Source organism: Gorilla gorilla, chromosome 19, assembly GCF_029281585.2.
Source record: "Gorilla gorilla gorilla isolate KB3781 chromosome 19, NHGRI_mGorGor1-v2.1_pri, whole genome shotgun sequence".
Taxonomy (NCBI): domain Eukaryota; kingdom Metazoa; phylum Chordata; class Mammalia; order Primates; family Hominidae; genus Gorilla; species Gorilla gorilla.
This window is the reverse complement of record NC_073243.2, coordinates 81,855,011-81,881,844: the sequence shown is the minus strand read 5'-3', so window position 1 is coordinate 81,881,844 and position 26,834 is coordinate 81,855,011. Positions and strand designations below refer to the sequence as shown.

At 41.5% G+C, this 26,834-nt stretch overlaps 1 long non-coding RNA gene across 1 annotated transcript in view; it reads left to right on the top strand.

The window, feature by feature from the left end:
• The window catches only part of LOC129528091 (uncharacterized), a 196,854-nt gene that overhangs the window by 26,436 nt on the left and 143,584 nt on the right, over positions 1–26,834 (top strand). The window lies entirely within an intron of this gene.

Here is a 26,834-nt window from a genome sequence, read left to right as displayed (position 1 = left end):
CTAGTGGCCAGACCCTTGTACACATCTGCAGCACCAGGGTGAAGGAGCACTTCCTTGGGGGCAGCGGCGCATATGAGTTGGTTCACAGCTTAAAGGGAGTGGAGCCCCGGAAAGCAGCCCTAGGAATGCAACTTCTCTGGACACTGGCTTGCCCAGGCTTGTCTCAGCACCTCAGGCCATCTACCTTACTTTACAGCTTTCACTCCCCAGGCTTGAAACGGCTCAGGGCTGTCCCTTTGTATAATTAGTCAACCCTTTTTAATAGCCGCAAGGAAGTTCAAGCAAGTGTCTGGTTCAGGCATAGGAGGTGTGAGCTGGCAGTACTTAGGAATCATCCTCCATTCTCTGGTGCCATTCCAGAGGTTTGGAACAGCATTTCTTATGGAGTAGCAGACTTGGGGGTCAACCGAGGGTGCTAGGTCGAAGTGAAAATTCCAGGTCTCACTCCAGGGTTCTCAAATTCAAATTCTTTGAGTGCTAGGTAGAAGTGAAAATTCCAAGTCTCACTCCAGGGTTCTCAAAATTCTTTGAGTTAGGGTGGATCTGCCTGGCAATCTTTACTTCTTAAAAACAAGGTTTTCAGGTAACTGAGGAAAAACAAGGTTTTCAGGTAACATTTGAGGAACTTTGGGCAGTGTTTCCCAACTTCCAGATGATATCATTCACCTACTTTCTAGGCCTCTTCCCCTAAGACTTGATTCAGAGAAACTGGGATGGATTTGGGAATTTGTATCTTTAGCAGGTATCCCAGGTGAATCTTATCAAGAAAGTTGGAGAAACTCTGCCCTAGGTTAAGGAATGTGGGGATATTGAGGGGCTGGCCCAGGGTTTCTCTACCAGGCCAACCCTTGAAATTACCTGAGGAGTTAAAAAAAGTGTATATGCTTTTCCCACCCTTGATGCTTTCAGCGCATATCCAGATAATTATAATTAATATGCACACATCCAGTCTACAAGCACAACTTATCCCTTTTTCAAGCTGGCTTGATTCCCATGAATTGTAGAGGATAGTTTTTTTTAATTTTTTTAAATTTTTAATTTTTGTGGGTACGTATATATATTTATTGGGTACATGAGATGTTTTGATACAGGCATGCGTTGCGTAACAGTCACATGCTGGAAATGGGGTATCCATCCCCTCAAGCATTTATCCTTTGTGTTACAAACAATCCAATTATACTCTTTCAGTTATTTTAAAATGTTCAATTAAATTATTATTGACTACAGTCACCCTGTTGTGCTGTGGAATACTAGGTCTTATTCATTCATTCTGTTTGTTTTGTATCCCTTAACCATTGCCACCTTTCCCCTACCTCCCCACTACCCTTCTCAGTCTCTGGTAGACTTCCTTCCATTCTCTTTTGGTGAGGATAGTTTTGATTATCAAGTAGAAAGCATTTGAAAGGCATTTTTAGTGGTGTTTTAGGAGGGGAAGAAAGTGGATGGTCGTGTTTAATCTGCAAACTTTACTAGAAGTCACCTGCCTTAATTTTTTAAAAATTCTTTAGTTGGTGACCATGAAAAATTAACTCTAAGAGTAAATACAGCTAGATGGGCTGTGGGTTCAGTTGGGAGTCTCTGTAGTTGTAGAAAAGCAATTCTTTTCTCTTCTGGAGCAGAAATCTGCTTGAGAAAAAATGATGGCATTTTCTTGTCAATTTACAAATGACTTAGGCACTTTTGCCTGCTTTATCTGACTTAATTGTCCCAATGGAGGATTGTGATGTGGATTTTTTATTCTGTCACTTGATGAATGAGAAACCTGGCTCTGAAAGAAGTTGTAACCTACCCAACATCTCACAGCCTGTGTGTGGGTATGTGTGGGGGCAGCTCTTTGTCCCTGGCCCCAGTAAAGCAAGTAGACGTATGCCAGAAAATCAGTAAAGGAACATTTGCCCAAGAGACGGGGGTGGCATTGACATGGGCCTCGTCTATGGGTGAAAAGCCAGCTAGGATTTGGACAGAGAAGAGGAGGAAACAGTTATGACGTGAATGTGCTTTCTTTTATTTATTTCCTGCTGCTGCCAGTAGCCCTCAGTGAGATGTTTCCTTGGAAGTCTCCCACCTCCCTGTCTCCCAGATGAACATGACCTAAACCAGCCTACGCTCTGTCGAGGCTAGAGCAAGGCCACTCTCCATAGTCCATGACTGAGGGCAGGGGAATTCAGGGCCACACAGCACATTTTCTTTTATGCAAAGCCTGCTGGCCTTTTGGGAACCGATCCTTGATGTCATTAGCACCAATAAACGCAGCCACATGGACCTACCCACCCAAACCATAACGACAAAAACATAATCACCACTGCTATCTTGCAACTTCTCAGATGCTCCAGGAAGTTGGAAACCTTTAGGAGAGGTGACTTCTTTTTCCCATGGCTCATTTTTGGAGCCTGCATGAAACAGTTGATGGACACATGCTGTATTTATTGAACGGGGACTCTAAGCAAGGCCCTGTGCTAATGCCTAACTGACCTACACCGAGGGACAAGTAGAGCCTTGAATCCTAACATGATTAGGACTGGATCACTTCAGCCTCTGCCTTGTACTCTTATTCACATGAGAACAACCACATCCATCCCAGCCAGGGAGGTCCTGGGGAGCAGCAATAGGTTCAGAGAAGAAAGAGCAACAGAAGCCGCAACACCCTTCACCAGGCCTGTGCTTAGAATTCATGTATAATTTGTTTGCTGTTGTAGGGAAGAAGAAAACAAAAGTAGGGGGTGAAGTGTGAGTCGGAGCCACAGAGTCATCCAAGAATGGCTGGCTCCCTGGAAGGTTTCATTGCGTTGGCCTGCATTTCTTTGGCTGCCAACTTATTCGGATCCAGAGACGGCATGGAATTGCTGGCACTGGGATTCTCCTCCTTACCACACACTGGGAAATAATCCCAAACACTTGGAGCAGTATGTGCAGCTGAGGTCCGGCTAGGTACGAGGGTGGAAGGAGCAGGAGGGTACAGAGCAATGAAAGAATCAGTAGGAGGGAAAACACATTCTCCAATCTCTTCCACCAGCTGATCAAGGGCACAGGCAAGGGAAGCATGAAGATGAACGGTAGGAAGGGAGAGTGAGAGAGGAAAAAATCCATGACAAGGAAACAAACCATAAGGAGAGAGGGAGAGATGGATGTGGCTCAGCTTTCATGCTTCTGGGGTGCTTGCACAGTGGTGCCAACACACATACACATGCACACACACACATACAATGCACACATACACATGCGCACACACATCTGCGCTCACACACGCAAGTACACGTGCACACACATGCACACGTACATATACACATGCACGCACGTGCATACACGCAACTCTGCCAGCTACCAGCCTACAAGTTAGCCAATAATTAATTTTTGGATTGTTCATCTTAACCATTCTCTTTTGAAGTATAATCACGATTAAAATACACTCTTTGCCTTTATGAGTCCCTTTCTTTAAAATACATTTACTGTGCTTGTACCACACTAATAATTTTATGATTACTTATTATTTTCCTCATAGCCACACTTTTGACCTCTAATTGAACATAAACATCTTTCATGGCAGAGGCACTATTGTTTCATTTCTTTCCAATTCTATGCTGAAGAACCATGCATGCTTTTCTTTTTCTTTTTTTTTTATTTGAGACGGAGTTTCACTCTTGTCACCCAGGCTGGAGTGCAGTGGCATGATCTCGGCTCACTGCAACCTCCGCCTCCCAGGTTCAAGTGATTCTTCCACCTCAGCCTCCTGAGCAGTTGGGATTACAGGCATGTGCCGCCATGCCCAACAAATTTTTTTGTGTGTATTTTTAGTTGAGACGGGGCTTCACCATGTTGGCCAGGCTGGTCTCGAGCTCCTACCTCAGGTAATCCACCTTCCTCGGTCTCCCGAAGTACTGGGATTACAGATGTGAGCCACTGCGCCCAGCCCATGCATGCTTTTCTGCATATGCTAGGTGCTTCATAAATGCATAATTGGCTATATCCTTATAGGAAAGAAGGATTCCATGGCTTTCCTGGGCAGTGTCAGAGTGGCCGGACTTGGCAATGGGCCCAGCAACAGTTCTGCCTGCATGAGCCTTGCTTGGGTTCTGGAATGTTCAGCCTGCATTACAGTCACCTGGTCCCGTGAGGATCAGCTTCTTCTCTCATCAGGAACTTCCCTGGCCTGCTGAGGTTTGAAATCCTGCAGTATGGTTGCCCTTGAGATCTTTTTTTCCAGGACCACATTCTCAATGACACTATGTTCTCATCCAGTACTTCTGGTACTTCTGCTAATCTAACTTCCTTGGCTGGGTCCCAGTGAGGTCTTCTGTAACCCCATACTCTGAGCCAAGGAAAGTCATGTTACAGCAAAGTTCCTGCTAAACAAGAGTACTCAACTGCATGCTTTGAAGAGAATTTAAGAAAATTCTGTGGGCCTTTCAAGCTTGGCATATACTAAAACTTTTTTTTTCCACCAGCCCTACCCACATTGATTAATGAGATTCCCCATCTACTCAGAACCACATTCCAATCTCCTCCTGAACTCCTAAGGGAGAGGGAGCATACACCCAGTTGTAGTCATGCCTACCGGGAGTTATACACCAACGAATTTCTAAAGAAAGCCTAACCAAAAGGTAAATAAAGCAAGAGGATTCTCACAGACTCACTGCTGCAGTGCTTTAAAATCTCAGCCTCATCTATTGAACACTAGCCCAGGTAGGGACAAGGCCCCGTCTTGGTACGTCTACAGAGGGCATGGAGAGACTTAAGGCTTTTTGGTTCCGGGAAATGATAAATTGCAATGCTGAGGGGAGAAAGCCAAGTCGGCTGGCCTGAGACATGGCCTGGAGCTGAGCTTGGCATGTGTTAGTGTAGACACTGGACAGTGGCTGTAATAGGAACTTGGTCTTTCCCCCCAATAAGCCTTGTGAGGCTCTGTGCCTCTCTCAGAGGAGACACGTGGTGTGCCTGGCTTCTAGGAATCCTGCTGCGTTGTAGTGGCCGGAGGCCCTCCCACCTGGAGTCTGTGCTTCCTGGAGCCAAACAGCCAAGGACTAGCACTTACTGAAGAGGACTGTGATAGGAACACCCAGGAATATTCAGAGTTCATTGTAAGCCTCCTGGAGAGTTAGAGTTTCTTGCTTCTTATGTGTGAATGTTTAATATGCTACCACAGCTTTAATCTATCACAATTCTTCCAAACTTTGGGGTACTTAAGAATTTCCCAAAGAGCTTGTGGAAAGAAGAGATTCCCTCCCAGAGATTCTGGCTCAGTAGGGCTGAAACACACCTGGGACTCTAATGCACAGAGTCTAAAGACTGCACAGTGAGAAACCCACCATTTATCAATCCCAAGGGCAGAACCTGGTCTTCAGTGCTTTCCATCATCCTCACCACCACCACCATCACTATCACAACCACCACTATCATCATCACTATCATCACCACCACCATCACCATTGCCAGCATCATCACCATCACTACCACCACTACCACCACCGTCACTATCATCACCACCACCATCACTATCACAACTACCATCACATTATCACTATCATCATCACCACCATCACCACAACCATCACCATCTCCATCACTACAACCACCACCTCCACTACCACCTCTTCCACCACTACCACTACTGCCACCACCACCATCACTATCATCACCACCATCACCACCTCCACCACCACCATCACTACCAGCACTAACCACCACCATCACCTCACCACCACCACCACCACCACCACCACAACAACAACAACTATCTGGGTATTTTTATTGTCCAGTGGCCCCAGGTTCAACTGACTGCAAAGCCAGAACATTTCTCACTAGACTGCAAGGGTTTCCAAAGACCCCAGTACCTGCAAGAAACATGTACAGTGCATGATTTCTGAGTACCTGAAATATGGTAGTAAGACTGGGGAACTGAAATTTTCATTTTATTTTATTTAACTAATTTGAATGTAAATTCAAATAGCTACATGAGTCCAGTGTCTACTGTATTGGACAGGGCAGAACTAGAAGGTGAGAGGAAGAGCCTCTACTCAACACCTGCTTGCAGATTGGGTCACTGCTTCAGTCAACCCCACTGGAAAATATCAAGTCTTAGAGTGGAGTCTGAGGGTTGCGAGAATCTGAACATATACTTAGAAAAGCATGGACAATAGGTGAGAATTGACTGCTTCTCCCACTCCTCCCCCGTCTACCAGAGTACTGACTCCCACAGTCACCAACCTACGTTCATTCATGGAGGCTCTATCCTGGGAAAGGTCATGCTGCCTTTTTCTGTAATTGTGCCACTAAGAATGGGAAAAATTGGGGGTGATGATAAAGCCCACTCTAGGGGCTGCTACAGCTAAATTGTTTGACTAGACTCCAGAAGGATGTTGCAATATTTAAGAATCTGGGCCCAGTAGCCAGGGATCCTGAGTTAAAGCTTGCCTTTGCTACTTGTCATCTCCTGCATAACCCTGGAAAATTACTTCGCAAAATATTAGTTACTTCATCTGTAGAATGAGGATAACAAAAATTCCAACTTCATCAGCTTGCAAAAAGTCAGCAGTTCTCAAACTCTTTGGTCTTCTGATCTTTTTATATTCTTAAAAATGAGGACTGCCCCCAAAACCTGTTTTGTGGGGTAAATCTATAAATGTATACTGTTTTAGAAATAAAAACATTAACTTAACAATAATAAAAACATTAACAACAATAATAAACCCATCCTACATTAACATAACATATTTTTGTGAAAAATTACTATATTTTCCAAAACAAAAAGTAATTAGTGATAAGTGTGACATCATGTTACATTTTTGTAGCTCTCGTCGATGTCTGGCATAATAGCAGACAGCTAGGTTCCCATCTCTGCTTCAGCGTTCCATCTGTTGCAATATGTTGTTTTGGTTGAAGTATATGTTGAAAATCTGGCTTCATGCAGGTATGTAATTGAAAAAAAAAGAGTACTTTCGTAGCCTTTGCAGATAATTTTGGGTAATCAGGGCACAGGAGACAGGGAGTTTGAGTGAGATACTTCATAAAACTTGAAAAGTGGGCATAATTAAAGGTTAGTTACAATGTAGAATCTGAAGCCATATCAGTAAACTTTTCATACTTCATTACACTAAAATCTATTGGTCTATCATGCACTATGAGTGTATCTTTACCTAGGCATAATTTTGTAATACCATGCATCAGTCATTTGGAAAATACTGGTTCATTGGGTTATGCTTGATTTTCCAAATGTTATCATATTTTTATTATGATACACATCACATTTGTTAATATCACCACTAACATCATCAGAATAAGTTTTTTTAAATTGTATTTTATTTTTAACTTTTATTTTAGATTCAGGGGTATATGTGCAAAGTTTGTTATATAGGTAACTTGTGTGTCAAAGGGGTTTGGTACAGATTATTTCATCACCCAGGTAATAAGCATAGTGTCTGACAGGTATTTCTCAATCCTCACCCTCCTCCCACCCTCCACCCTCATGTAGGCCCCAGTATCTGTCATTTCCTTCTTTGTATTCATGTGCATTTGGTGTTTGGCTCCCCCTTATAAGTGAGAACATGTGGTATTTGGTTTTCTATTCCTACATTAGCTCACTTAGGATAATGACTTCCAGCTCCATCCATGTTGCTGCAAAAGACATGATTTTGTTCTCTTTTATGGCTGTGTGGTGTTCCATGGTGTATATATACCACGTTTTCTTTATCCAGTCAACTGTTGATGGGCATTTTGGTTAATTCCATGTCCTAGCTATTGTGAATAGTGCTGTAATGAACATACACACGCATATGTCTTTATGGTAGAACAATTTATATTCCTTTGGGTATATACCCAATAATGGGTTGCTGGGTTGAATGGTAGTTCTTAGTTGTTTGAGAAATCACCAGACTGCTTTTCACAGTGGCTGAACTAATTTACAGTCAGACCAGCAGTGTATAAGCACTCCGTTTTCTCCACAACTTTGCTGTCATCTGTAATTTTTTGACTTTTTAGTAATAGCCATTCTGGCTGGTGTGTGATGGTATCTCATTGTGGTTTTGATTTGCATTTCTGTAGTGATCAGTGATGTTGAGGTTTCTTTCATATACTTGTTAGACATGTGCATCTTCTTTTGAAAAGTGTCTGTTCATGTCCTTTGCCCAATTTTTAATAGGGTTGTTTTTCTCTTGTAAATTTATTGGTTTCTTATAGATGCTGGGTACTAGACCTTTGTGAGATGCATAGTTTACAAAATTTTCTCTCATTCTATAGGTTGTCTGTTACTCTGTTGATAGTTTCTTTTGTTATGCAGGAACTATTTAGTTTAAGTAGATCCCATTAGTCAATTTTCACTTTTGTTGAAATTGCTTTTGGCATATTTGTCATGAAATCTTTGCCCATTTCTATGTCCAGAATGATATTGCCTAGGTTATTGTTCAGAGTTTTTAGAGTTTAGTTTTGGTTTTTACATTTAAGTCTTTATCCGTTTTGAGTTTATTTTTGTATATGGTGTAAGGAAGAGGTTCAGTTTTGATCTTCTGCATATGGCTAGCCAGTTATCTCATTTATTGTATAGGGAGTTCTTTCCTCATTGCTTGTCTTTGTCTGCTTTGTCAATCAGACGGTTGTAGGTGTATGGCCTTATTTCTGGGCTGTTTATTCTTTTCTACTGGTCTATGCATCTGTTTTTGTACCAGTACCATGCTGTTTTGGTTTCTGTAGCCCTATAGTTTGAAGTCAGATAGTGTGATGCCTTCTGCTTTTATCTTTCTGCTTAGGATTACTATGGCTATAAGGGCTAATTTTGGTTCCATATTAATTTTAAAATAGTTCTTTTCTAGTCCTGTGAGCAATGTCATTGGTAGTTTGACAGGAATAGCATTCAATCCGTAGATTGCTTTGGGTAGTATGGCCATTTTAACAATACTGATTCTTCCAATCCATGAACATGGAATGTTTTTTCTATTTGTTTGTGTCATCTCTGATTTCTTTCAGCAGTGTTTCATAATTCTAATGCTAGAGATCTTTCACCTCCCTGGTTAGCTGTATTCCTAGGTATTTTAATATTTTTGTGACTCTTGTGGGTGAGATCACATTCTTGATTTGGTTTCAGCTTGGATGTTATTAGTGTATAGAAATGCTACTGATTTTTGTACATTGATTTCATATCCTGAATCTTTGCTGAAGTTGTTTATCAGATCTAGGAGCTTTTGGGCAGAGACTATGGGATTTTCTAGGTATAGAATCGTATTATCTGCAATGATATGGAAGAGAGGAGATAGTTTGACCTCCTCTCTTCCTATTTCGGTGCTTCAGAAAAAGTTTTTAAGAGTCAGACATCTTCTAGGACAATAGTGTTTGCAATTCTCTTGTAATCCAAAGAATTTCAAGTTTATCCAAAGCACAAAACAAAGTGGAAGATGACAAGGAATGGCATCAGTTTTTTTGTTTCTGTTGTCTTTCCAGTAGTTAGTTTTAGCACATGTTTACATTTTGAAAAACCAGATGAAAAAATGTCTATTCTTTATTCAATAATCCAGGGCATTGAATTACCTTCTTCTGTAATTTTTATACATTGCAGACCTCAAGAATTTATGAAGAATAATCAGATTCATTATAGAGGATATCTTAGCTTGTAGTTAGAATACTTTTGATTTTCATGTAGAAAAAGAAGTAAGATGGTTTGTTTGGGAGCCAGGTGGGTACCAATGTCCCAAAACTTTAGACTTATTTCAGGATTATTTCACTTATGTAGTACTGCATAACAAACTGTCTCAAAACTAAGTTGCTTGAAACAAACCAATCATTTATCATCCCTCGTGACTTCTGTAGGTCAGGGATTTGAGAGTTGCTCAGCTGGGCAGTTCTGGCTAAGGGACTGCTTGAGACTGCAGTCAGATGCTGGCTGGTGGCAGGAGGCCTCAGCTCCTCACCATGTGGACTTCTCCATAAGACTCATTGAGTTTTTTGTTTTTTTTTTTAAACGAAGTTTCGCTCTTGTTGCTCAGGCTGGAGTGCAACGGTGTGATCTTGGCTCACTGCAACCTCTGCCTCCCAGGTTTAAGCGATTCTCCTGCCTCAGCCTCCCAAGTAGCTGGGGTTACAGGCACCTGCCACCATGCCTGGCTAATTTTTGTATATTTAGTGGAGACGGGGTTTCACCATGTTGACCAGGCTGGTCTTGAACTTCTGACCTCAGGTGATCCACCCACCTTGACCTCCCAAAGTGCTAGGATTACGGGTGTAGACCACCATGCCCAGCCCCCGAGTGTCTTAATATGTGGTGGCTGGCTTCCTCCAGAGCAAGTGATCCAATATAGGGAAATGTGGAAGTCACAATGTCTTCTGTGGCATAGCCTCAGAAGTACACAGCATCATGTCTGCAATATCCTAGTGGTTATAAAGGTCGGACCTTTCAATGCAGGGGAGAGTTCACAAAAATATTGAAAATGAGTAGAAGAGAATCACAGGGAGCCATCTTGGAGGCTGACTACCTTCGAGACTTGTTTTTGGTTTAGGTTTGCTTTTCTCCCTGCAGAGTTTTTACCTAGGCTCCATTATTTAGAAGCTTACAGAATACCTGATCCACAAGCATGGACAATTTAGTAACTGACTATAGTGAAGGCAGTGTTGGAGTGGGATCATGACAATGGGATCCACTTTTGTATTACATGCTACACCATCCTGAAGCAGCTGGTATCTTGGAAAGGTAGAAGCATCTTCTAAAATAGCAGCTGATGCTCCTGCTCAGAAGAAATACTCTAATGGTAGGTTGCCATCCTTTAGTCTGCGGTGTATGTATTAGATAATAGACCTCTATATAATACTGTGTCTTCAGTAGAAAAACAAACAGGTCTCGGAACCAAGGGGTGGAAGCAGGAGTAGCCCCTCTGGTGGATTTTGTGCTTTCTACCCCTGTAAGTCTGATCTCTGCAGGGTTGAATGCCCTGGTCCCCAAAGAGAGATAGTACTTTTGCCAGGGGGACACAGCAAGGTTTCCACCGAACTACAAATTACAGTTATGGCCAGATTCCAGTAGGCAAGAAGAAAGCCGTTATACTGACAGGTGTAATTGACCATGAGTGTAGGTCCTCTGAGAAGCAGACCCCAAGATGGGATTAAACATGTGTGGATTTTACTGGAGCAAAGACCTGTGAAAGAAAATGGGTGGTAGACTTGTTAGAATGGGAGAATGGCCAGACTGTGTTGTAAGTCTGACGCTGAGAGAGGTGGAGAGGGAAGAGAGGTTGGGTGGGAGGGCCCTAGACTGCAATGCAATGCAAGGAAGTTTCAAGAAGGGCCTTGGGGAGTCCTAAAGCCAAAGCAAACCATTAGGGGAGTCCCATGTCTCCCAGAAAGACCCATCATCCTATCCCATCTGTGCCCAGACACTGACCTAGAGCTGCCTGTGGGAAGTGCAGCCTCAGATTTCAGAGCCAGTAGCTGGGATCCTTGGTCAGTTACACTCCCTGTACTTGGAGTTCTGCTGGATGCTTCCTACTGCTGCAACACTGATCCTGATCATTAGGAGGAGGCAGGACTGCTTTTATACAAGGAGGCATTGAGACTGCATGTGTATCCTTCTGGTATTATACTTCCTCGCCCCATCAGAGAAACAGAACCAATAGGATATAATATGTAGATATATGACAGGGGGTTTATTACAGGAATTGGCTCACACAATTATGGAGGCTGAGAAGTTCCATGATACTCGGTCTGCAAACTGGAGGCACAGGGAAGCCAGAGGTGTTTTCCAGTCACCTGAAGGCCTAAGAACCAGGGAAGCTGATGATATAGCTCTCAGTCAGAGGTTGAAGGCTGGAGTACCTGGAGTTCTGATGTCCAAGGGCGGAAGAAGATGGGAATCATAGTTCAGGGAGAGAGAGAAAGAAAGCGAGTGAGAAAATGTTCCTTTCCTCTGCCCTTTTTTATTCCTGTCTGGGCTCTCAACTGCCCACACTGAGTGAGGGCAGATCAGTGGACTAAGGTCCACTGATTCCAATGCCATTCTCCTCTGGAAGCACCCTCACATGTCTACCCAGAAATATGCTCTACCAGCTATCTGAGTATCCTTAAACCAGTCAAGTCAACACCTAAAATGAACCATCACAATGTGCGATGGTTCAGTACAGTCCTTTGTATGTCTGTATAGGATCGTAGGAATGTGAAGAAAAACACAGGAGGATACAAATTAACTTGGAAATGCTGCGGCAGATAATGTTGATTTGTTGACCCAACCCCATTCCTATTCCTCTTTCCCCTTGCCATTTTGCAGCCAGAGATGGCCATGTGACTCTGTCCTGGTTTATAAAACCTAAGTAGAATTCTGCTGGTTGCCCTGTCTCTGTTCCTCCTGCTTCCTATTGGGATGTGGGCTGGATGCAGCAGCCATCTTGGGACCATGAAGGAGAGGCCAAAAGAATTGCCAGCAGCAAAGTAACTCCACCACTGCTTCTTATGAGGAGAAAACTAAATCCCTCTGGTTTCACTCACAGTCAAAGTGTGTCCTATGATACACACAGGGTGTCGTGGGGTATGCATGTGCCTGTAGGGGGAGGGGTCAATTGAGACATAGAAAAGCAAATATAAGACCACTTAAAAATCATGTATATCATTACATGTAAGCATTTACACACATAGTTCTGTAAATGTTTTGATATGTATATTAACAATAAATATTTAAATTATAAGACTATCAATTTTATCTGTATTACACTTTATTGGCATAATATTGCATATATATTTTAAAAATCATTTCTTTAATTATGCCCCTTTTTTTATTATACCTTAAGTTCTAGGGTACAAGTGCACAACGTGCAGGTTTGATACATAGGTATACATGTGCCATGGTGGTTTGCTGCACCCATCAACTCATCATTTACGTTAGGTATTTCTCCTAATGCTATCCTTCCCCCAGCTGCCCACCTCCTGACAGGCCCTGGTGTGTGATGTTCCCCGCCCTGTGTCCAAGTGATCTCATTGTTCAATTCCCACCTATGAGTGAGAACATGAGGTGTCTGGTTTTCTGTCCTTGTGATAGTTTGCTCATAATAATGGTTTCCAGCTTCATGTATGTCCCTGCAAAGGACATGAACTCATCCTTTTTTATGGCTGCATAGTATTCCATGGTGTATATGTGCCACAGTTTCTTAATCCAGTCTATTACTGATGGACATTTGGGTTGGTTCCAAGCCTTTGCTATTGTGAATAGTGCCACAATAAACATGTGTGCATGTGTCTTTATAGTAGCATGATATAATCCTTTGGGTATATACCCAGTAATGGGATTGCTGGGTCAAATAGTATTTCTAGTTCTAGATCCTTGAGGAATCGCCACACTGTCTTCCACAATGGTTGAACTAATTTACACTCCCACCAACAGTGTAAAAGTGTTCCTATTTCTCCACATCCTCTCCAGCGTCTGTTGTTTCCTGACTTTTTAATGATGGCCATTCTAACTGGCGTGAGACAGTATCTCACTGTGGTTTTGATTTGCATTTCTCTGTGATGATGAGCATTTTTTCATGTGTCTGTTGGCTGTACACATGTCTTCTTTTGAGAAGTGTCTGATCACATCCTCTGCCAACTTTTTGATGGGGTTGTTTTTTTCTTGTAACTTTGTTTGAGTTCTTTGTAGATTCTGGATATTAGCCCTTTGTCACATGGGTAGATTGCAAAAATTTTCTCCCCTTCTATAGGTTACCTGTTCACTCTGATGGTAGTTTCTTTTGCCGTGCAGAAGCTCTTTAGTTTAATTAGATCTCATTTGTCTGTTTTGACTTTTGTTGCCATTGCTTTTGGTGTTTTAGTCATGAAGTCCTTGCCCATGCCTATGTCCTGAATGGTATTGCCTAGGTTTTCTTCTAAGGTTATTATGGTTTTAGGTCTAACATTTAAGTCTTTAATCCATCTTGAATTAATTTGTGTATAAGGTGTAAGGAAGGGATCCAGTTTCAGCTTTCTACATACAGCTAGCCAGTTTTCCTAGCACCATTTATTAAATAGGGAATCCTTTCCCCATTTCTTGTTTTTGTCAGGTTTGTCAAAGATCAGATGGTTGTAGATGTGTGGTGCTATTTCTGAGGCCTCTGTTCTTTTCCACTGGTCTATATCTCTGTTTTGGTACCAGTATCATGCTGTTTTGGTTACTGTAGTCTTGTAGTACAGTTTGAAGCCAGGTAGCGTGATGCCTCCAGCTTTGTTCTTTTTGCTTAGGATTGTCTTGGCAATGAGGGCTCTTTTTTGGTTCCATATGAACTTTAAAGTAGTTTTTTTCCAATTCTGTGAAGAAAGTCATTGGTAGCTTGATGGGGATGGCATTTAATCTATGAATTACTTTGGGCAATATGGCCATTTTCACAATATTGATTCTTCCTATCCATGAGAATGGAATATTCTTCCATTTGTTTGTGTCCTCTCTTATTGCCTCGAGCAGTGGTTTGTAGTTCTCCTTGAACAGGTCCTTCACATCCCTTGTAAGTTGGATTCCTAGGTATTTTATTCTCTTTGTAGCAATTATGAATGGGAGTTCACTCATGATTTGGCCCTCTGTTTGTCTGTTAATGGAGTATAGGAATGCTTGTGATTTTTGCACGTTGATTTTGTATCCTGAGACTTTGCTGAAGTTGCTATCAGCTTGCGGAGATTTTGGGCTAAGATGATGGGGTTTTCTAAATATACAATCATGTCATCTGCAAACAGGGACAATTTGACTTCCTGTTTTCCTAATTGAATACCCTTTATTTCTTTCTCTTTCCTGATTGCCCTGGCCAGAACTTCCAACACTATGTTGAATAAGAGTGGTGAGGGAGGGCATGCTTGTCTTGTGCCGGTTTTCAAGGGGAATGCTTCCAGTTTTTGCCTATTCAGTATGATATTGGCTGTGGGTTTGTCATAAGTAGCTGTTATTATTTTGAGATACGTTACATCAGTACCTAGTTTATTGAGAGTTTTTAGCATGAAGGACTGTTGAGTTTTGTCAAAGGCTTTTTCTGCATCTATTGAGATAATCATGTGGTTTTTCTCATTAGTTCTGTTTATGTGATGGATTACATTTATTGATTTGTGTATGTTGAATCAGCCTTGCATCCCAGGGATGAAGCCGACTTGATTGTGGTGGATAAGCTTTTTGATGTGCTGCTGGATTCGGTTTGCCAGTATTTTGTTGAGGATTTTTGCATCGATGTTCATCAGGGATATTGGTATAAAATTCTCTTTTTTGTTGTGTCTCTTCCAGGCTTTGTTATCAGGATGATGCTGGTCTCATAAAATGAGTTAGGGAGGATTCCCTCCTTTTCTATTAATTGGAATAGTTTCAGAAGGAATGGTGCCAGCTCCTCTCTGTACCTCTGGTAGAATTTGGCTGTGAATCCTTCTGGTCCTGGACTTTTTTTGGTTGGTAGACTATTAATTATTGCCTCAATTTCAGAGCCTGTTATTGGTCTATTCAGAGATTCAACGTCTTCTGGTTTCATCTTGGGAGGGTGTATCTGTCCAGGAATTTATTCATTTCTTCTAGATTTTCTGGTTTGTGTAGAGGTGTTTATAGTATTCTCTGATGGTAGTTTGTATTTCTGTGGGATCAGTGGTGATATCCCTTTTATCATTTTTTATTGCATCTATTTGATTCTTCTCTCTTTTCTTCTTTATTAGTCTTGCTAGTGGTCTATCAATTTTGTTGATCTTTTCAAAAAACCAGCTGCTGGATTCACTGATTTTTTGAAGGGTTTTTTTTGTATCTTTGTCTCTTTTAGTTCTGTTCTGGTCTTAGTTATTTCTTGCCTTCTGCTAGCTTTTGAATTTGTTTGCTCTTGCTTCTATAGTTCTTTTAATTGTGATGTTAGGGTGTCGATTTTAGATCTTTCCTGCTTTCTCTTGTGGGCATTTAGTGCTATAAATTTCCCTCTACACACTGCTTTAAATGTGTCCCAGAGATTCTGGTATGTTGTGTCTTTTTCTTATTCATTTCAAAGAACATCTTTAGTTCTGCCTTCATTTCATTATTTAACCCAGTATTCATTAAGAAGCAAGTTGTCCAGTTTCCATGTAGTTGTGAGGTTTTGAGTGAGTTTCTTAATCCTGAGTTCTAATTTGATTGCACTGTGGTCTGAGAGACAGTTTGTTGTGATTTCTGTTCTTTTACATTTGCTGAGGAGTGCTTTACTTCCAATTATGTGCTCAATTTTAGAATAAGTGTGATGTGGTGCTGAGAAGAATGTACATTCTGTTGATTTGGGGTGAAGAGTTCTGTAGAGGTCTATTAGGTCTGCTAGTTGCAGAGCTGAGTTCAGGTCCTGGATATCCTTGTTAACCTTCTATGTCATTGATCTGTCTAATATTGACAGTGGGATGTTAAAATCTCCCATTATTATTGTGTGGGAGCCTAAGTCTCTTTTGTAGGTCTCTAAAGACTTGCTTTATGAATCTGGGTGCTCCTGTATTAGGTGTATATATATTTAGGATAGTTAGCTCTTCTTGTTGTATTGGACCCTTTACCATTATGTAATGGCCTTCTTTGTCACTTTTGATCTTTGTTGGTTTAAAGTCTGTTTTATCAGACTAGGATTGCAACCCCTGCTTTTTTTTGCTTTCTATTTGCTTGGTAGATCTTCCTCCATCCCTTTATTTTGAGCCTATGTGTGTCTTTGCATGTGAGATGGGTCTCCTGAATACAGCACACTGATGAGTCTTGACTGTTTATCCAATTTGCCAGTCTGTGTCTTTTAATTGGAGCATTTAACCCATTTACATTTAAGGTTAAGATTGTTATGTGTGAATTTGATCCTGTCATTATGATGTTTGCTGGTTATTTTGCCTGTTAATTGATGCAGTTTCTTCATAGCATTGATGGTCTTTACAATTTCGCATGTTTTTGCAGTGGTTGATACTGGTTGTTTCTTTCCATGTTTAGTGCTTCCTTGAGGAGCTCTTGTAAGGCAGGCCTGGTGGTGACAAAATCTCTCAGCATTTGCTTGTCTATAAAGGATTTTATTTCTCCTTCAATTATGAAGCTTAGTTTGGCTGGATATGAAATTCTGGGTTGAAAATTCTTTTCTTTAAGAATGTTAAATATTAGCACCTACTCTCTTCTGGCTTGTAGGGTTTCTGCCTAGAGATCTGCTGTTTGTCTGATGGGCTTCCCTTTGTGGGTAACCTGACCTTTCTCTATGGCTGCCCTTAACACTTTTTCCTTCATTTCAACCTTGGTGAATCTGACAAATATGTGTCTTGGGGTTGTAGTTCTTGAGGAGTATCTTTGTGGCGTTCTCTGTATTTCCTGAATTTGAATGCTGCCCTGCCTTGCTGAGTTGGGGAAGTTCTCCTGGATAATATCCTGAAGAGTGTTTTCCAACTTGATTCCATTCTCCCCATCACTTTCAGGTACACCAATCAAACGTAGATTTGGTCTTCTCACATAGTCCCATATTTCTTGGAGGTTTGTTCATTTGTTTTTACTCTTTTTCTCTAAATTTCTCTTCTCACTTTATTTCATTAATTTGATCTTCAATCACTGATACCCTTTCTTCCACTTGACTGAATCGGCTATTGAAGCTTGTGCATGAGTCATGAAGTTCTCGTGCCATGGTTTTCAGCTCCATCAGGTCATTTAAGGTCTTCTTTACACTGTTTATTCTCGTTAGCCATTCGTCTAATCTTTTTTCCAGGTTTTTAGCTTCCTTGCAATAGGTTCGAACATCCTCCTTTAGCTCAGAGAAGTTTGTTATTACCGACCTTCTGAAGCCTACTTCTGCCAACTCATCAAAGTCATTCTCTGTCCAGCTTTGTTCCGTTGCTGGCGAGGAGCTGCAATCCTTTGGAGGAGAAGAAGTGCTCTGATTTTTAGAATGTTCAGCTTTTCTGCTCTGGTTTCTCCCCATCTTTGTGGTTTTCTCTGCCTTTGGTCTTTGATGTTGGTGATCTACAGATGGGGTTTTGGTGTAGATGACCTTTTTGTTTATGTTGATGCTATTCCTTTCTGTTTTGTTAGTTTTCCTTCTAATAGTCAGGTCCCTCAGGTGCAGGTGTGTTGGAGTTTGCTGGAGGTTCACTCCAGACCCTGTTTGCCTGGGTATCACCAGTGGAAGCTGCAGAACAGCAAATATTGCTGCCTGATCCTTCCTCTGGAAGCTTCATCCCAGAGGGGCAGCCACCTATATGAAGTGTCTGTCAGCTGCTACTGGGAGGTATCTCCCAGTTAGGCTACATGGGGGTCAGGGACCCACTTGAGGAGGCAGTCTGTCCATTGTCAGAGCTCAAATGCCATGCTGGGAGAACCACTGCTCTCTTTAGAGCTGTCAGACAGGGATGTTAAAGTTAGCAGAAGTTGTCTGCTGCCTTTTGTTCAGCTATGCTCTGCCCACAGAGGTGGAGTCTAGAGGCAGTGGGCCTTGTAGAACTGCAGTGGGCTCCACCCATTTCGAGTTTCCTGGCTGCTTTGTTTACCTACTCAAGTCTCTGCAATGGCAGATGCCCCTTCCCCAGCCAGGCTGCTGCCTTGCAGTTTGATCTCAGACTGCTGTGCTAGCAGTGAGCAAGGCTCCGTGGGTGTGGGACCCGTGGAGCCAGGCATGGGAGAGAACCTCCTTGTCTGCCAGTTGCTAAGACCTTGGGAAAAGTGCAGTATTTTGGCAGGAGTGTCCTGTTTTTCCAGGTCCTGTTTTCTTGGCTTTTCCTAGCCAAGGGAAATCTGTCATGGCTTCCCTTGGCTCCGAAAGGGAAATCCCTCGACCCCTTGCACTTCCTGGGTGAGGCTATGCCCCACCCTGCTTCAGCTTGCCCTCTGTGGGCTGCACCCACTGTCCAACCAGTTCCAATGAGATGAACCAGGTACCTCAGTTGGAAATGCAGAAATCACCCGTCTTCTGCATTGATCATGCTGGGAACTGCAGACCGGAGCTGTTCCTATTTGGCCATCTTGGAACATCCCCAATTATGCTCCATTTTAACATTTTTAATTGTGTATACTTTTTTCTGTGCCAGGTGTTAATTTAGTTACCTTTTAAGAAAAACTTAGATTTTCTTGACATCTATTGTTTATTTTCTAACTCATTGAATCCTTACTTACCTTTGTCATTTCTTTCATTCTGCTTTCCTTGGGTTACCCTGTTCATTTTTTTTAACTCCTGGAGTTGAATATTCAATCATAAATTTTGAGCTTTTATTATTTCTTTGAATGTCATAACTCCTGGTCAAAACACAAATTTTGGTCTAACGCAGTCGGTGATGAGCTCCCACGGTCTGCCCAGCCCTTGTTCTTAATCAGGAGGTGAATTAAAGTCTTCATCTTCTCTGTATGTGGAAGAGGACTAGGCAGAGGAGAAATGGCAGGCAGTGGAGGCAGAGAGTGGGTCCCCAGCCAGTTCCTGGACTCAGAAAACACCCATCAATATTCAAGCCTGAGTAGACGATCACCACCAGGTGGCGCCCAACCCCAACAGGGGCTGGGATGAGTTTTGAATTTGAACCTGAAACTAGACCTCCAAGAACTCTGTCCATGTGCTTTTATTTTTCCTCTTCATCTTCCTTTTTTCTTTTATTATTTTGTTTGTTTTCATTACAACGCTCCTTCATCTCCTTCTATTGGCTTGAAAGTATTCCTTCTATTTCAAATATTTTACTATTTACAGTAAAAATTCTATCATGCATACTTTACTGGTCAATATTTCTTTGTTTCCCCTCCCCAATATACAAAGATTTAAAACTGCCCCTTCAATCTTCCGTGTTATGTTTCCTTAGTATTTTAGTTTTGCTTGCTTTTGGCTCTTCTGGATTAGATGATCTTGCTGTTTTAAATCAATGCTTTTGATTGACCTGTCTGCTCATTATTTCTTCTTGCTTCACACCCTGTTTTGAGTTCAATTATATTTTTTCTGAAGTACATCAGATTAGTAGTTTTTTCAGCAACAGATGTCAACGGTAAATTTTTTTTAGCTTTAGTTTTTGAAAATATTTTTAGTTTAGTTGGGTATAAGAGAAACTCTTCTATTGTTGCTAATAATAATTCTCTGGTCAGCCTAATTGTCATTTCTTTTTAGGTGTCATATCTTTTTTCAGGTGCTTTTTTATTTTTAATTTTTGTAGATACATAGTAAGTGCATATATTTATGGGCTACATGACATGTTTTGATACAGGCATGCAATGTGAAATAAGCACATCAGGAAGAATGGGGTATCCATCCCCTCAAGCTTCTATCTGTTGAATTGCAAGCTATCCAATTACTCTCTAAGTTATTTTAAAATGTCCAATTACATTCTTGCTGACTATAGTCACCCAGTTGTGCTATGAAATAGTAGGTCTTATTTATTCTTTTTAATTTTTTTTGTACACATTAACCATCCCCACCTCCCCGACAGCCCCCAATACCCTTCTTAGCTTCTGGTAACCATCCTTCTATTCTCTATGTCCATGAGTTCAGTTGCTTTGATTTTTAGATCACACAAATAAGTGAGAACATGTGATGTTTGTCTTTCTGTGCCTGTCTTATTTCAGGTGCTTTTAAGAGTTTATTTCTTGTTTAAAAATTTGGCTCCAACGTATGTAGTTTTGTGAGGTTTTTGTTGGTTTTGTTTTGTTTTGTTTTGTTTTATCCTACTTGGAATTCAGGGGCTTTCTTCAATTCTGAAAAATTCCCAGCCATTATTTCTTTGAGTTGTTTCTAACCCCCTTCCCTCCATTCTCTTCTAGAATTTATAGTTCAATCAGGTTGGAATTTGTCAGTCGACCCTCCATGGCTCTCAAACTCTCTTTAAGATTTTCTATGTTATTATCTTTCTGTGTTTCATACTGGATGGTTTTCTCAAATCAATCTACCAGCTCACTAGTTCTTTTTAAGTGCATTTAATCTGCTATTTAATTTGAGTTTAAAATTTGAATGATTACATTTTTCTGTTAAAAAAGTTCAATTTGATTATCTTTAAATCCTTCGCTTGCTTTTTAAGAATCCTATCATTTTGATGTGTTTATTATGTCTTCTTGAAACATACTTATTTTGCAGCATCGTTGAGATTATTTCATTATTTCTAGCTTTTGGCCTCATTATTTTTCCATGTGTTGTATCAGCTGATGCTCCTCGCTGATACTTTTTTATCATATGGTTAGTAATTATTTACTATAAGCTTTTTCTCCTTCTAGTGAGAGTCCTGTATACTCTGGGTTACAGGTAACTCCTTACGGAGCAGTTTGATATCACTTCTCTCTAGATTCCTGTGGCTCCACTGGTTACGGGCCAGTAATGATGTTAATATCTTGCTTGAGATTCTTATAACACGTAGATAGCTTAAATTCATACTCCACACCCAGGTTAGGTTTGGGGCTTTTCACAGGATGTATATATTTTTTCCCACCCACAGTCCAGAAAAGATAGCTTGCTTCCTGTCATCCCTAGGCAGTAAACAAAGTTCTAGTTACCCTTTCAAGTCCTGGAAATATTTTTGAGAGTCCCAGTTTTAAACAGAGGTATAAGTTCCAGCCCGAGCAGCCTCCAGGCCAAATTTACTGTAGGGCACGTATCCAGGCCTGATTCTTTCCTGGTCCTTCTTGTGTTAGTTGAAGCTTATGTCTCTGAGTTTAAATTTTCTTTTTGTGTCTGGCACCTGGGAATTATCTTGGCTTTCTTTCAAGCTAGGTATTTTAGCTTTTTAAAATATTTATCCAGTATTTACATGTGTTTGAGTGGGAGGAAGTCTTTGTTGAGTCAGGCTGCCATGCCTGCAGCTTTGGAGGCCTTTTGCATGCAGAAATTGGTCATGCATCTCTCTCTTAAATGAGTCTGGCCATGTTCCCTTTACCCCCACTGACCTCATACCTCAAGGAAATTTGACAAGCCAGAAGCATAAATTGCATACCTGAGCTGAGCTTCCCCTTCTATTTTATTTACATCATTTCTCAAAAATAATCACAGAAGGTTGGAGCTGGGTGAGGCCTTATAATCCTCTAGTCTGATACCCTCTTTAATCAGCTGAGGGACCAGGAACTAGCTGGGCCCCTGGATTTTGGATTCTCCATCTGAAACACTTTCAAATTCATTATCTTGAGTAGAGTATAGGAAAAGGAACACTGGATTTTGAATCAGAAAACCAAGAATTGCATCCCAAGTTTGCCTTTTACCTGCTGTTTGATCTTGGGCAACCCTTTTGAGATCTAGTGAGTTATCTGTTAAATGGAGGCAGGCTGCATGGAATTTTTGATTCAGCAGATGTGACAGTTTCTGATATGCAATAGGCATTAATGTTTTCTTTCTTATGATTAAGATCTCTCATACCCACTCTTGGAAACATCTTTGAAGCTGTTCATTCTCACAGAATCTGCCTGGAAAGAACTCACAAAGTACCTGGAGACTTACTAAATCAGAAGGTGTAAAGTTGGGAAACAGAAGATTATTTTCCATTTCCCTTCTTTCCAACCAAATACTGAAACTTTGTTCCCAAAGAGTAAGGTATGTCTGCTTTAAAGAGTTACACAAAGGCCATAAAATTGCAAGTGGAGCCATTGCAAACTCACAGTGTTTTTTATTCTAGCTTTATGTTCATTGACCTATGGCTTTCTTATGGGAGTCATGGGTGAATTCTAGACCAGACTGTTGGCAAACTTACTCTGTAAAGGGCCAGATAGCAAATATTTTAGGCTTTGAGGTCCACAAATGGTCCCTATCATAGTCTTTGTTTTGTTTACAGCCTTGCAAATATATAAGAGACATTCTCGTTCATGACTATACAAAAGGAAAGCTGTGGGCTGGATTTGGCTCACAGGTCTGGCTGTAGCTGTAGTTTTCTGAGCCCATTCTAGACAGACACAGCCTTCTGACTACGTCCGTGAAGACTTTCCTGACTTCAGCAATATCATTCAGTGCTTAGGGGCACTTAGCCTAATTACCCTGCCATATTTGTTCAGGAATGACAGCCTCCCTGATCCGCTGCCCCTGCCCCCAGCTCCTGACCTTTCAGCCTAGTCCTAAAAGAAAAAAGGTGGCCCTCAGCACATGGTTACTTACGGGGTTTCCACCCACCCAGTGCTTTTACCTTTTAATCAGAAAGTGACTTCCTAGGGGGCTAAATCAATGCTTCACAACATTTACTATGTCAGGCACATTTGGAAAATGGTGGTAGTTTGTACAGCTCAGGGTTATGTGGGGAGGTGAGCAGAAGAGGGTTGAACAGATGCAAATGCTCATGACCGGAGGCTACTGGGTTTAGGGACTCCATCTTCCCCTGGAGGGTGGATGGGATCAATGTCTCAGCAAACCTCTTAGGAACAGAGCATAGTAGCTGTATGTGTAATAACCATTGGAGTCAGTGCCAACTTTGCTTTTTGTTAACAATATGACCTTTGTCAAGATTTTTAACCTCCTATGTCTTAAGTTCCTCCTCTATAAAGTCGGAATACTAATAAAAGTAGCCATCTTACAATGTTTATTTCACATATCAAAATGTGCATGTAATATACATACATATATATAATATGCATGAGAGCATCCTAAGCAAGGTGCTTAGTTATGAATACTAAGACATAGAATGTATTCTCTTCCTCTTTTTAGTTAAACAGTTATTTTGCATTAAGTGAATCTTCTTTATTGAAGAAAGTCCCAGGAATGAATAATTTCTAACGTCAAATTGAGACCAATTTTTTTGTTAGAAAGATTTGTTAAAAAAATTTCCTTACAGGTTTAAGCTTACATTTTGTGTGTCTATTTTTGTAGCTGAAACACACAATGCCAAGGAGCACCTGCCTTCTCTACCCAGAGGACACTGAGATGAGTTAGGAATCTGCAGTTCTTTCAGGCCAGAGTCCCTGCTCTCTAGACAATGTAATACAGGAATTTCTAGGTCCCAGCAGTTCCTCAAGAGTTAATATAGGGTAAGAAGCAGAAAGCATGAGATAATCTTCCAAAGTTTGGCATGTGGTATGAGTTTGGTACAAATTTGATAAAAGTTTTGAATTAAATAAAACATTGGGTTGAGCAGAGTGTCCTTAGTGGCAGTGATCACGTCATTGATAACCACAGTTTGCTGATGGAGCTGTGGTTAAACCTTCTGTGGATAATCAATATTTGGCTATGCCTGGGAGTGCATCCTCTCTCTATCCCCATGGCAGCTGACCCTTCCAGGAGTCCCGTGATACAATGCAGGGAATGGCAGTAAGAGAGCAATAATGTCAGGAAATGAGAGATCACTTTACCAGTGGAAACCACAGGAATCCTGGGCAGGCAGAAAGTAATCATGAAAACTGCTTTTTGGCAACGTGACATGGGTCAGCTCTCTTGGCCCCATGAAGAGCGTCTGCGATTTATTGTGGCTTTAATCACATTAAACTTCTGTGGTTATGGGATAGCTGCATCACAAGGAGTTTGAAGTACAATTTTGCTTTACTGTAGTAATCAGTTTATACCTAGCACTTTGTGAGGGTGAAGGAAAGTGGACAATAAGGTTTCTTCACGTAAGATCCTAAAGTTGGCTGGTAGGTCAGAGTTTGCACACATATAACGCTTAAAGACAAAAGTGAAACATCTCAGAAGCCAGGAAGCCCAGGCTACAGGTCCTCCAAATCGCTTTAATAAAACAACAACCAAAAGGATCTGTGATAGAGATGGCTTAGGAAACTCCAAATACGATATTCTCATTTGGAAAGTCACAAAGACATGGCCATGAAAAAGAGTCTGAAAAAGCCTGCAGTAAACAATATGGTGTAGCTTTGTTTAGCCCTGAGTTCCACAAACATAATTGACCTTGGCACCCTGAATCTACCCACTGCCTAGTGATCTGGAGTTCCTTGAGTTTTCGGTTGAAAGCATCAGCAACCAGCTCTAGCTAAAAAGAGCAAAAGCAAATTTTCTGGAAGAATATTGGGAGCTTATAGAACTGTTAGGAATACTGGAGAACCAAGCTGCCTCCCATGAGGTTGACCTCATAGCTGACTTGACTTCACCTCATTACTTACAACTAGATCATTGTGAGGGCCAGAGGGGGCCTCAGATATCAGCCAGGGGGACCTTGTGAGTTCACGATGAGGAAGCTGAAACGGACAGAGAAGCAATGGCTTAACCCAATCAGCTGGCCGGTCATGGGAACATGTGATTGCTATTATCTCCTCTACGCTACCTCCTCTCTTTTATTCTGATCTTTTCTTTGAGGGGGCAGGGGGTGATCCTTAAAAGCACAGCATTCCTATTATTCATGAAGAGATGGAACCCACATCCTGAGTGACTGCTTGGCAATCATGAGCTTTTCTTTTTTTTAAACTTTTATTTTAGGTTCAGGGGTACATGTGAAGGTTTGTTACATAGGTGAACTTGTGTCATGAGGGTTTGTTGTACAGATTATTTCATCACTGAGGTATTAAGCCCAGTACCAAATAGTTATCTTTTCTGCTCCTCTCCCTCCTCCCACCCTCCACCCTCAAGTAGACTTCAGTGCCTGTCGTTTCCTTCTTTGTGTTTATGAGTTCTCATCGTTTAGCTCCCACTTACAAGTGAGAATGATCATGAGCTTTTTGCAGACATAGTTATTTCTACCTCAACTGAACTCGATAGGCAATCTTATATTTACAAAGTGACAAAATATATGAGCTAATGTCTTTTCTACTTATTTCTAAAAATGAAATGATTTTGAGGTGGCTTAACACATCCCTATTAAAGCAAATACTTTTGTCTTAGTACTTGTAACACTTTACCACTTTATTTATTTATTTATTTTTAGACAGAGCCTCGCTCTGTCACCCAGGCTGGAATGCAGTGGTGTGATCTCAGTTCACTGCAACTTCCACCTCCCAGGTTCAAGCAATTCTTGTGTCTCAGCCTCCCGAGTAGCTGGGATTACAGGTGCGTGTAAATTAGCATGCCTGGCTAATTTTTTTTGTATTTTTAGTAGAGACAGGGGTTCTCCATGTTGGCCAGGCTGGTCTTGAACTACTGGCCTCGAGTGATCCACCCACCTCAGCCTCCCAAAGTGCTGAGATTACAGGCATGAACCACTGCACCCGGACCACTTTACCACTTTATTGCCCTTATTTGGTTCATCTTTGCCTTCTCCATCAGTCTGTAAATCTAATGACAGGAGGAGTCATGTCTATATCTTAACCACTGGACATAGTTGGTACTTAATAAACGTTGAACAAAAAAAAGAAAGACACTTGAATAATAGCTAGTTAGTAAAAGAAGTAATCCAAAGAGAATATTGGTGCTATATGTAAAATGAATCCTATTTTTCAGTGGATGTGGACAACTGGCAGTCTTGAGTTTAAAAATCCCAGGTCTGGCCGGGTGCAGTGGCTCACGCCTGTAATCCCAGCACTTTGGGAGGCCTAGGCAGGCGGATCACCTGAGGTCAGGAGTTTGAGACCAACTTGACCAACATGGAGAAACCCCGTCTCTACTAAAAATACCAAATTAGCTGGGCATGGTATGCATGCCTGTAATCCCAGCTACTCAGGAGGCTGAGGCAGGAGAATTGCTTGAACCTGGGAGGCAGAGGTTGCGGTGAGCCGAGATTGCGCCATTGCACTCCAGCCCAGGCAACAAGAGCGAAACTCCGTCTCAAAAAAAAAAAAAAAAAAAAAAAGAAAAAAATCCCAGGTCTGCTGGGCATGGTGGCTCACACCTGGAATCCCAGCACTTTGGGAGGCCAAAGTGGACAGATTACTTGAGCTCAGGAGTTTGAGATCAGCATGGGCAACATAGGGAAACCCTGCCTCTACAAAAAACAAAAACATTAGCTGTGCATGGTGGTGTGCGCCTGTTGTCCCAGTTACTTGAGAGGCTGAGGTGAAAGGGTCACTTGAGCCTGGGAAATTGAGGCTGCAGTGAGCCAAGATCATGCCACTGCACTCCAGCCTGGGCCACAGAGTGAGACTCTGTCTCAAAAAAGGATAAAAAGTCAGCTCCATC